Raw genomic sequence first — 13,011 nt, forward strand, 5'->3', positions numbered from 1 at the left:
GTATGCTCTTATATTAATAGTTTTCCTTTTGCATACTTACATTTCCTGGTGGGCAGCAGCTCACAGTTGAGATGCTCTTTCTCTTGCATTAAATAAGAATGATTACTGAAATTATTGTTGCTAATAGGACTACTAAGTGTAAGAGTATCAGACCTTGCCTATTCTGTGTGGCAGTCAGAGCTGTGATAATTCTAACAAAGCTCATTGTCACTAACATACGAAAGAAAACCAAATCTGTCTTCCAGAACCATCAGAGTATTTTGGGGCTGGCTGTAGAGGACCTAGGAAATTTTAGCATAAGAATGAATACTTGTAATCTCTACTGGGATTCTACTAGCTGCATAATCTGTCCAACAGAGCAACAGAGGATGATCCTTCCCATTAATAGGATAAATATGGAATCAGCTCAGTCAAAACTAAAAAAAAACCTATTAATCCAAATTTTGCTCAGGAGAGATGAACAGAAATGTTCTGCAGAGTATTCCATAGTATTATGCAGAATTTAAGAGTTCTATAGTCTGTGGAGGACTGATGTCTGAAGGCATCTTACAGAATTGTGGATATGGTTCCTAAACTTGCCAATCTGGAGAAATATCAATTTACCTTTGGCTCCTGCCTGGAGTCTTCTAGTAAATGGTAGGGGTTTTTTTTTGTTTTGGGTTTTTTGTTTTGTTTTGGTTTGTTTGGTTTTTTTTTTTTTTTTTTTAAGTTTTTAACCTTTCACCAGAAATCTTTACAGACTAATGTACCTGCTTTTTAGTGGAATGCACACTTTACATTTTCTCTCTCATTCAGCACTCAGCTATGCCATTATTCTTTATTTCATACAACGCTGGTTCCCTCAAGCTGCTATAACAGACATCCTAAAGTTGGTATTTCATTGCGCTGTTAAACTGATGTGTATGGCTAAACTCCACAGAGATATATTTGAATAAAAATATTACATAAAAACCTAGAGCAGAATGAAAAGTACAGGGACAGTAAAGCACTTATGCAAATCCACTCAGAGATTTATAATGAAGACTGAGATGATGGAAAGAAAAAGACAAAGGGAAATTGTGTTTCTATTTAGAATGTTTGTGAATTGGTAAGAAACCAGTTAACGGAAATGAAAAACAATGGCAAAGGTCAACATTTTAAGTCCATATTCCAGGTGGCATAATGATGCTACAGAAGAGGTCACAATCTTCTGTAGGGGTGAAAATACCAAAATGTTTCTGAGTTTCTGAACTTCCATGGGAAATGAGAGAGATAGTAGAAGTCCTCTCACAAAGAGAGGTGAGCTGGGAATCATGGACTTCAGTAAAATAAAAGGGCCTATTATTCAGTCATGGGAGAATATGATAGCTTGGTAGCAGAGATGCAAAGGGAAATTATTTATAGTGCAAAACTCAAATTTTTTTGTATGATCACCTAAAATATTTTTTCAGGACTTTTTAGAGAAAAAAGTCAGAGACTGAGTCCTCTCAGATACTGGTACCTTTCCCTGGTGCCACACAGAAATGAGGTAATCTTGCCTTGGAATCTGAGGGTGTTCCAAATAAGAGGGTTAGAGACTATGATTTCTTGGCTTCCACCTGGATTTTATATCAGTTCCACCTGCAACTGGAAAACTTTTCTGATGAAAAGTTTCCCCGAAATGATGTTCATCAGAAAAGGTGAATAAGAAAACACACATATGCTGATGCTTATCTCTGTCTGGCTTAGAAACTCTCTCTACATTCTCTGAAATCACTGAAGCATATACCATCTATCTGTAGATAAAAAGAAATCCAACTATTTTGAAACTAATTAAAAATCCTTTTCTGCTCTGGGCAGTATGCATGCAATGGAACTTTTATAATTAGCTGAATCTTTCCAATAATGAATACAAAGAAGTATCTCATAGTGAGCTAATGCTCTGACATCTCCTGTAAATCTACTTTCTGGCAACTGAAAAGTTTAGTCTCTTGTTTTGAGAGTTAATGCTTCACAGACTTTATGCACTGAGGCCAACCCTCATGATTTTGTCAAGAATCTCTGAGATTTAATATTGCTCATTTGAAAATGCTTATAATTCACATTTAAAAATTAAAGCTGTGCATATGGGAATTGAAAATAGAGTTTTGCAGGACCTCAAAAATAGAAAGTGCAGCATATATTCCTTGCATGTTATTAAAAACTTGTCTGGTGAGTTTTTAAATGTAAAATACCTGGGACATGGAAAAAAACAAAAGCTATTACTATTGTATACTCATTATTAATTTTTAATAAAGTGCAGCATTGCATTTGCAATCATCATCCATGAATACCTGAAGAAATTTCATAGACTTTCTTTACAATCTCAATGAATTTAGAACAGAAAATAAGGGGTAGTGTGTGGGGTGGGGGGTGGGGGGGGGTTAAACTAAAAACAAAGATAGATATAGGAAACCAGAACATCTTTTCCTGAATTTTTAAGTTATTCAGAAAGAATTTCATACTGTAAGAGAGAAGATTGAATAAAAATCTGATATACAGATTTATTAAACCTCCAGTTCAGGTTTGCATGAACTGAAGAGAAATAACTTCCTCCAAAGAGTCACTACAAAAACAATCCTGTTAAAGTAAAAAATATTTAAAACTTTACAGCATTGCCTTTTTAGATACCCTAAAGAGACACAATATGACTACTGAGTATCTGCTTGGAATTGGCTCAAACCCAAGAAAATACACTGTTGCTTAGGGCAATGTTCATGAAGAATGACTTGCCAAGCTGCTGCCTGCCCATGGTTAGATACCACACCAGCTGAGACACCCAGCACCACTGGAGAGAACGCTGCAAAGTACCAGATCAAGCTTCTCCTACTTCATCACCTAGAAGAACCAGTGTCAGGTCGCAATTTCAGTGTTATTTGTGAGCAACCTCACAAATTTTGAGCAAACCCAACAAATTGCTTCTGCATCTGTCAGGAAAAACAGTCTATGATATATATTTTCTCACAGAATTTGTCTCTTAATTCGAAGTCGGAAAAAAATATTAAAAGCTGTATAAAATCTCAGAAGTAATTTTAACTGATTAAAGGACACGCAAAATATTAAATGATTGAGGACTGAGAAAACAAAAGGATTCAAATGCACTTGTTGATTGGTGGTGATGCTAATTATTTTTCTGTTGTGATTATCATTGTGAAATACAGGATTTAATAGCCAAAGAAGCTGAAGACCATGTTTTATCTTTGAAGTTATTTTATTTGTTGCCTTGTTGATGCCAAATTTTATCCTCTTCACAAGTACCACACATACCACAAGTCCCCTTTCACGAGGTGCCTGTTTATGAAGTTTCATAACACCCCTTGCATGAGGTTTCAGAAGCAAAATTTTGTGGATCCATTGCTGAACCACAAGACTCTGAGTGCTGTTATAGTCATGTTCCTCTCAGTCTTGAAGTCACAAGGTCTGTCTGTTGGTAGCTCTTCCAAAGAGAAAGAAGCTTTATTCACCAGTCAAATCTATACATTTTACCATATTTATATCTGAAATTTGAGCATATGTATGCATTGTAATTCAGGTGAGCACCAATTTAACTTCTCTGCACATTTTCGTTCCTCCTTCCCAACATAGTTTGGCTGCAGGAAAGAATGCAGACCTTTAAGTCTATGATTCTGACCAAGGACCATCATACAGATGTGGAGACTGCAAACTTGCTACTGAAATGGCTCACAAGACATCTAATTATCCTGTGCAAAGCACTCCACTTCCAATTTTTAAATAAAATCCATACAATACAATTCAGTAGCACAACATAAACAACCCTCTACATTAAATAGAGCTTAGCCTGAGATGTCCATCATGCTGAAAGCTAATAGTCACAATTTCCATTAAAAAATCAAAATTTCTATCTCAGACCTTTTGTGATAAATACTTTCAGCAGCTTGCACTACTTCTTCTTTGTGAAATTTTTGGGTTTATCTCTTAATAATGATAATGATAGTGGTAGTTGGTAAACACCTAAAATTTAGAAAGGATAGTGGTCTGTATTATATGTTTACAATCATTATTTTTACAAAAATATAAGTAATTATAAGTAGTCTTAATCAGAAAGGTGAGGCAACTACGGTTAAAGAGAGTAATTGGTACATTGGTATTCTTCATTACTTTTCTAAACTATCTCAGAGAAGCATATAGATGCAACAGGTAACAAGCTTTCAAGCTTCATGCTGAATTTACTTCAGTTTTCCATGTGACAAATAAGATCCAGCAAAAGAGTATTTTTTAACAAGAATGCTTCAAGAAACATAAGGCAAGTCTGCTACCCCACTGAGCACTGTGCTTTCTGATTTTGAAAGCTGTTTGTTATGCTTTGAAAACAGGCACTGGTAAAGGCAGAATTAACTCCTCTGCTGTCAAAAGACAAAAGTGGTGCAACTAGCACTGAGAAAAAAATTTGCTGAGTTTTCCTCAGTGATTTACCATAAAACCATCATCCTTCCACTTGGAAAAAGAATGTGCAAAATAAACAACCTGGCTTGGATTTTTTTTTCCTGTTATTTAACAATTCTGTTTTTTTTAATATCCCCTTATTTACAAATATCTGTGATCAGATATTCCAGGTCTTGTTGTCATTAGGGAAAGAAAAGAATACATTAATTGTAGGCAGGTGCAGCAGGAAACATGAAGTAATAGAACCTAATTACTCAGGAGGAATTCAACCAGCTCAGTGGTTATGAAAAATACTATGGAGTTTTTTAATAAACAGTTGAAGCAGATTGCTGCTTTAAACTCTTCTTGATGAGATGTTCCCTTAAATAAAATTATACCATCCCCAGTACCAGTCTAGCTGAAAAGATTGCTACCTGTAACTAACCACCAAGTTTTAAAAAGTCATAAACAGGCATTGGTGCTGAAAGAGCTCTCCCCAAATTCCTGCTTATTGCTTCCCACACAGTGTCCCTGACTTTATCTCCTGTAGCCATAATGTTTGTACAGCTGCATAATGAGCTCATTGGCAGAAATGATCCTACTCACTGGAACCTCACCCCTCCCTTGTCCACCCCAGTGTATTGATTTTGGGTTAGTCACTTAACCTGAATCAGCACACACCTTATATCACCATGAAGGGTAAGATGAGGTTCAGGGAAACGAAAAATGGCATTTTACAGATATAATGCTGGTTTAAAATGTGCTTTATGAAGTAATTGAAAACAGATAGAATGATTCACAGAGCAAAGGACTGCTGCAGCACTCCAGTCCAACCTCACACTCACACGGTTAATTTCCACATTAGGTGAAGCTGAACAGAGTGTTTTTGTAAAGTTTTGAACCAAAACTTTATTTTGTGTGATTTTGTTGAGTTGGTTGGTTTAACTTGCTTTTTATTTTCCTTTTATTCAGTTAGAATTTCCTTTATTTCAGCTTGTGAATGTTATCTATTTCCTATTTCTGACTGCTGAGCTCTGAGAAGAGTCTGGCTTCTTCTTCTTCATACTAACAAGCACCCTGTGGAAGGGAAGAATCCTTTCCTATGACCTGCTCCCTGCACAGTTAATTTTACAGTCCAGTATGCAAGTAATAATGTTCACAAAGATATTTTCTAAATTAATATTGTTTCAAGAAAAATTGTTGTTTTCATTGTACAAATGACCTCCTTGGGAAAAAATCTGATTTGAAGAGTGTTTTAATCTCTGTTTGGAGCAGAACAGAGTGGACACTGCACATTTTGCTATGAGACCATGAAAAAAAAATCTATTGCTTTGTGGGAAAAAAACATTGCCTCCAATGCTAGGACTTTCAGTAGTTTCAAAATTGCTTTGGGCACCAATTACATTTTTTCAGTTTTGCTCATTTTAAAGAAGTCTAAATAATATTGAATCTGTTTTGTGGTCCTTGCATTATTTCCCAACTGTTTGAAAACAAAAATCCCTTTTTATAGCACGTCTATTTTACTGTAAACAACAAAGAAAAGCTGCCTTAGGAAAAGAGCTTTAAATATAGCTGTGATGCTATCAACAAGTTAGCACTTCTGCATGAAAGCAAGTCCAGTCCATTCCAGAGTTTTGCTGCAGGAGATAGAAGTCAGTAGTGCCATAGCATACTACATAGCTGAGTTCTTCATCGCTCCTTTTTTGCTGGAGGGAGCTGGAGAGCTCAGATGCATTGGATACATCTTTCTGTCTGCTAATGTATAGCTGGGCATGCTCTATTTAAGTTGAAGATTGGTTGTGAATCCCAAAGTTTTATAATGCTGGGAACGAGTGTTCATGAAGTGTGCTGAACAAACTGAATACAGAGTTTATCTAAAGACAGCTAGGCAGTTCTAAGAAGTGAGCATGTTGGCTTGTCCCTTTGGCCCAATTGCTAGGCAAAAATCAAAAGAAGGAATGTAACAGCCTGAGAACACCTCACAGCTCAAGGACAATTCAGTCCCTTGCTACTCTTTACTAGAAACATCTAAAGAATGAAATTTATGCTTTTCCTCACTCTAGTTTTGACACACATATGCCAGATTTCCTCACAAGTTGCCCGCTCCCCAATCATTCAAAGTCTGTGCTTCCAAACAGGCCCATGGTGTGAACATTAAAATTATTATATGCCCTCTGACAAGTTCCCACATCACCTTTGTCCCTTATTCTCCAATTTCATCTTTGTTCCTCTAGAAGTTCCCAGAGTTTGTTTATTTCCACCCTCCCAGCTGGTGAAGGATCCTTTTCTTCCTTCCATTAACCAACAGCGAGTTAAAGGTCTAAATACTGGTGGGTTTTGAGCCCTGAAGAAATCACTGAAGTATTTAAGAGTGAGCTTTACTGAACTGTTGATATTTCCATGCCTCTCCCAAGGCCTAATTCTAAAATTATATGATGTATATATATGTAGTTCAAATATGAGATAGATTGAGCGGTCAGTGATGATAAATATTAGGGACACTGTTTAAAAAAGGAGGAAGTTACTGATTCTTTGTGTTGTGTTTTAATATGATCTACTTGTGTTTTCTGTTGTGATTTTTCCCTCGAGATTATAACAGGTTTTAACTCTGTCTGCTATGATTCTTGGTGAACTACAGTGAAGTGAGCAGGGACAGACCCACTATCTCCACAGAGGAAAAGCATTCAGAGAAGAGCACATCTGATCTCTTTAGGCACCCAGAGCTTCTTGCCAGGCTTGTCACAGACCAACAAGAGAAACTGCTGTCTGCTAATGTCTTTTGTGCGTGAAACACTTTCAGCAAATACAACCAGCTCCTCTGAGAGACAAAAAAAAAAAAAAAAAAACTTAGGAGAAAATCAGTAACTGTAGATATACAGAACTCAAGATACAGTAAATCAGGAATGTTCCTACTTCTTTCTAATGAGTTTTATGTCAATAAATGAATCTGTGGAAGATTTCTACATGCTCTCTATCATCTTATAGTTCTAGGTTTTTTTTTTTGTTTGTTTTTTACATTTTCCATTGAGATTTGAAAGGTGGAAAAAAGAGAGAACTAGTGTGGGGTTTTCCTCAAGAGGAAACAAAAGAGAAGCTTATTTCATTGCTAAATTGATCACTAATCCTGGCAAAATTTATTTTGCCGTGTTAAAAACCAACCAACCAGTCAACCAACCAAAACAAACAAACCACCCCCCAAACAATCAATAAAATAAACAAACAAACATGCACAACAACAGCAACAAAAAAACCCCAGCCCCATCAGACTGGTTAGAAACAGTGAATTCTGAGAACTGAAAATAATAAATTATATAAATGCAATTGAAATAGAGTTAGTACTTAGTATCTACAAATGCACAAAATTGGTAGATTTTTGACCTGCTTCAGTGTTCATCCTGCTCATCTATAACAATTATATGTCTATGATTTCAAAATGGTTATGTTGTATCTGAGTAAACTGTGAGCTCAAAATTTCTCCCCTATCCTATTTTTCATGCCCTAATTAGAGCCTTTTCTAACAAACAATAATAATAAAAAAACAACTTTACACCATCTTGTGCTTCTTGGTAGTTCAAGATAATTATGGAACTTAACACTCCAAATGGCAATTGCACTCCATGTTGAGCACAGCAGTCATTTTAGAACTTCAGACTAAATCAAATTAGCATTTTTGTCAAAAAAAGTTAAATATGCTTAAAAGTTACTTCCTGATGCATTACGAGTAATGTTTTACAGTGACTGTCTGTCACCTAACATCTGTTGGACATTGGGTAAGCCTGCTGCTAGGATTCATCTGTCTTTATCTAAGGGATTGCTCTTCTAGAATGCAGTTGGTCTTACTTGCAAATAGATCTCTAAAATAGGTCAGATCAATTGTACCTTCAGAATGGTTATTTCATTCCATTGATTATAAATTTTTTATTTAAGTAGCTGATCCTCTCATAAATCCCATGATGAAATTTCTCATTGAATTACCTATTTTGGAGATCCAAGCAGTAAAAAGATATTAAGTTTTTTGTATAGAGTAGACAAAACTCTAAGTTTTTAATTAGGTAATTAACATAGAGACAGAATGAGTAAGAGACTGAAATAAAACTTTTTTTTATTCAGCAAAATCCCCAAACTACTTAAGCAGGTCCTGCTTGCAAAATCTTAAAGATCAGATCATAATATTCCTTATCCTTTATTTAAGATTCAAAAGAAATTTCCAGTGAACTCACTAATCATCAAATTATTGCAAATGTTTATAATAAAGAAGACCATTAAACTAGTAAAACATGTAAAAGTCAATAGTAAAACTGAATATTAATAGGATATCAGAGCCACTATACAACACAGGTCTTATCTTTTTTTTCCATTGCAGTTAAAAACAGTGATGTTTATTCTCCAGAAAATAAAAGCTAATGAAACAAAAGCAGTATTTTAAATAATGTAGAACCCCATAGACACAGATGAAGCATTTCATTCAGGACACAGATGAAGCATTTCATTCAGAACAAAGGTTTGTTTTTCATTTCCAAAGAGGTATGTAAAAAGACTATTAAGTCATAATATATGTGTTTCCATATGTATGTATATATCTATGTGAGATTCAATAACTTATATATGTGTACAAATATGTATATATGCATGCACACATCTTGTCAGGACTTAAAGAATGCAGTGAAATACCTCAAGACATTGTCAGGGAAGAAAGTTCTTATAAAATAAAGCACCACAAGATGTAGAGGTGGCAAGAACAAAGCCACTAATTCCAGGCCTAAACTGAGGTGAAAGTTTGGAATTAGCACACTAGATGAAACCCCACTGTGATGTGGGACCTTGCAATAAGTGCAGAGGGCAACCCCAGGAAGATGCCAGGCTGAGGCAGATCTGGATAACCTATCTGGACAAAAATTCCCACCTTGGCAAACCATGAGAAAGGAAGCAAGTCCTTATACACATACCAGCCCAAGCTGTGGGAACAGCATCTACATTCTGTGGATGCCTGGGAATTAGATTGCATAAAAGTGATTCTTCCAGAAGAACACTCTAAGGACCCCCACCAGCAAGAAGACCAGAGGAGGAAGGGCAGGAAGAATGCCACAGCGATCCATGTGGTGATGACTACATTTCTACTTAATCCTTCTCTCTTCTCTCTCTGCCCTCCCTACCACACATACACTCCTCAATAAAATTCATACTCCTGATATTGGCGTATGGTGTCATTTGCACCTTAATTTGGGCAGAAGCATCTTTTGATAATCAGGTTCTAACACATGTATGAATATATGTTCATTTGTTCAAAAGTAAGCATATACATCATTGAAGTAGACTAAATCCTAGGAATCTACCTTGCCTCAGCACAAAGTATTTGCTTGCTGAATGAAGTCTAAATCAAGTCAAAATATCTGGGCTCAAATTTAAGTTTATGAAGTTAGAGTTATGTAAGTTAATTTCAAATTGCTGATACCAGCTTTGATCCTAGTATTTAGCATTATATAAATTTTCTGCTTATAATTGTTCCTAGATTTGACCTTCCCTTTCACAACTTACTGCAAAAAAAAAAAAAAAAACAAAACCAAAAAAACAAAGGAAATAAAGACACACACACACAAAAAATGCCACTAGCGTCAGTACAGAAACCAACTAGAGAAGCAAAAAAATTACATAGTTTGGATATTTCTCTGGAGACAAGACAGGTTATCTGATTTCCTAAAAGTTTGTGTCAAAATGTATTTCTTACATTTATGTAAGCAACTTTCTGAAATACAGTTCTGCTTATTTAATGTAAACAAATAAAGTAAATCAGCCCTGTGATAACCTGGGGAGTTAAAGATCACCTATAGAGCAGGACAAAAAACATTCCTACTCTAACTGATAGAGTAAAAGCTGTTGAGTGTTAGTTCAGGTTTGCTCAGAGGACAGATTTCCCACCTTCAGGAATCATTTACAGAACTTTAGTTGCTCAGTCATCTAATGCTTCAAATTTTTCTGCATTCTCTAGCACCACTCCTGTATTTTTCACATACTGGAAAGTTTCTCATTGTGTGATCCCTCTTCTCATGCCGATATCAAGCTGCTGAAATTTCAGTGAAGTACACCCCAATCTAAACTGTTAAACATTATTCATCCAGGCCACTACGTCTATTTGGCTGTGTATGTCATCTGTGTGTGTCATGACCATGTATAAATATTATATAATTCATACAGAAGGGAAGCAATGTTTCCTGTGCAATGCAATGAAATATATTAATTTATTTCAAAATTTATTGCAGAACTCAAATGGGACAATACTGAATTGCAACAGTAAAACTTCCTTTAACTCACTGAAGGCAGTCTCTTCTGTCACAAGCATCACTTGAATTCTAAATCTTGTCTGGATAAGTGAGGGGAGAGCAATGGAATGTTGTTTACCAGACTTCAGTAAGGCTTTTGGTGCTATCTCCCATGATATCCTCATAGACAAAGTCATTAAGTGAAGGTTGGACAAGTGGATGGTGAGATGGATGGAGAACTGGCTGAGCAGCAGAGCTCAGGGGGTTTGATCAGTGGCACAGAGACCTGGATGAAAACTTGAAACAAGTGATATCCTACAAGGGTTTTGATACTGGGTCCAATCTTGTTCAACTGATAACTTAGATGAAGGGGTAGATACTTCCCAGCAAGTTTGCTGATGACACAGGGCTGGGAGGAGAGGCCAATACCTCATTGGGCTGTGCAGCCCTTCAGATGGACCTCAGGAGCCTGGGGTCAACAGTCTGGAGAGTTGGGTAGAGAAGAATCTTCTGGAATTCAACTCAGGAAAAGGCAGGATCCTTCACCTGGGGAGGAGCACAGATTATACCTGCTGGAAGGCAGCTCTATAGAGAGGGACCTGGGAGTCCTGCTGGACAATTGGCTCTGCATGTGTGCCCTTGTGCCAAGAAGGCCAATGGAAGAGCATTGCCAGCAGGCTGAGGGAGGTGATCCTGCCCATCTACTCAGCCCTTGTGAGGCCACAAATGCTGTGCTGTGTCTAGTTCCCCCACTACAAGAGGGACATGGAGATCCTGGAGCAGGTCCATCAAAGGGCTATAAGATTTTTTTCCTATCATGAGAAAAAGCTGTGAGAGTTGGGCCTATCCAGTTTTGAGAAGAGATGACTGAAAGAAGACATAGCCAATGTCTATCAGTATCTGAAGGGATGGTGCCAGGAGGATGGACTGAGCTCTGTCCAGTGGTGCCGAGCAATAGGACAGGAGCAACGGGCAGAAACTCATGCACAGCAAGTTCCACCTGAACATGAGGAAGTACTTCTTTATTTTATGGGTGACCAAGCAATGGAACAGATTGCCCAGAGAGAGTGTGGAGTGTCCTTCACTGGAGATATTTAAAGGCCATCAGAACAGATGGAAGGACAGAATGCGGAATGTGTGTTATCTAAAGTTTCCAGACAGAAGCATTGTCTTTCCACTTATGCTGATTTCAAAATGAAGCAGAAAACTTGAAGTTCATCTGCCAACCATCAAAGGTAACTTGGTACCATAAAACAACTGTTTATACAAGGCTTAAAGCACTTCGGTCAGTTGAGAAGGTATTGGAAATCACATTTTGTCATTACAAGGGACTGCATTATAAAGATCAGGTTATCAATTCACATGATTCATTAGGAAACTAAGGAAGATGACAATTTTATTCATCCCTTCCTAAATTTTGTTTGGATTGTTTTAACCAAAAAGCTAAAACTAAATCAAAACTTGTAATTTCTTTACGAAACCTGATCAGATAATTTTTGGACCTTTTTAAGAAAAAATGTGCTATTGTGTAATTTGTAGTATTAACATAAAAATAATAATGTAGATAAATTCAAAAATACATCCAAAAAATTGCTTTTTTTTTTTTTTTTTTTTTTTTACTTTCATCTGTGATCATAACAGACATAGTATCCCCAAGAAAGAACTTTCTCTCAAAATTATAGCAGAAATTGGAATAATTATTACCTTTGGCCAGTGCTTTAAATATGTATCCATATATTCAGTTTGTCCCAGAGAGGGGCAGAGAAAAAAGGATGTGTTTGTAGTTTGTGTGGGTGTTCTTTCTCTCAGGATTTGCATCCCTTCCTATTATATCCATTTTTTGAGCTGTCTTCAGTTTAGAATATTTAGCCAGTGGCAGAAAATTGTACTTGAAACAAATTAGTCAGCTTTGTTCAACAAGAAAACAGCAATATTTAATTTTGGAATTTTATTCAGAACAACTAACCTGAGGGCAGTAGATGCTGCCAATAAAGAGGGAACAGATTTGTCATATTATAGTTGGATGTAGCTGTGATATCGGAATGTTTTTTCCTTAGAATCTAAGAAGGCAAATATCCAAACTAATGAGACATTTATGGAATGTTTATGGCCTCTTAACCTTTTCTCTTTGATAGATCTATACTTGCATATAAGAAGGTAGATTCAAGACAATTTCAAGAGTCTGGATAAAAAAAAAACAGTGTACAATGACACATTAGTTGATGGATTTTTTTTGGAGAATGAAAAAGGTTGTTAGAAAAATTGGCTTTGCTTCACTCATACTGCCTTTGTGTTTGCTGTTGGAAAACAGTATACTTTGCCAATGTCTCCACTGTTGAAGACAAATTGTAAAAATCTGTTTCTCATGCTGCAG

At 36.4% G+C, this 13,011-nt stretch overlaps 1 protein-coding gene and 1 long non-coding RNA gene across 22 annotated transcripts in view; one reads left to right on the top strand and one right to left on the bottom strand.

The window, feature by feature from the left end:
* Positions 1 to 13,011, top strand: part of LOC110475443 (uncharacterized) — a 108,425-nt gene that overhangs the window by 67,287 nt on the left and 28,127 nt on the right. For 4 of the 16 annotated variants that reach the window (XR_014952260.1, XR_014952262.1, XR_014952263.1 and 1 more), the window contains exon 1: positions 2,357 to 11,872. This is a non-coding gene — a long non-coding RNA (uncharacterized LOC110475443). Of the gene's footprint in view, positions 1 to 7; positions 11,936 to 13,011 lie in introns of those variants that run through there. The other 12 variants (XR_014952256.1, XR_014952258.1, XR_014952257.1 and 9 more) reach the window with 7 other exon arrangements.
* Positions 1 to 13,011, bottom strand: part of PCLO (piccolo presynaptic cytomatrix protein) — a 318,666-nt gene that overhangs the window by 20,415 nt on the left and 285,240 nt on the right. The gene's annotated exons all lie outside the window — the stretch shown is intronic.

Source organism: Lonchura striata, chromosome 1A, assembly GCF_050655825.1.
Source record: "Lonchura striata isolate lonStrDom1 chromosome 1A, ASM5065582v1, whole genome shotgun sequence".
Taxonomy (NCBI): domain Eukaryota; kingdom Metazoa; phylum Chordata; class Aves; order Passeriformes; family Estrildidae; genus Lonchura; species Lonchura striata.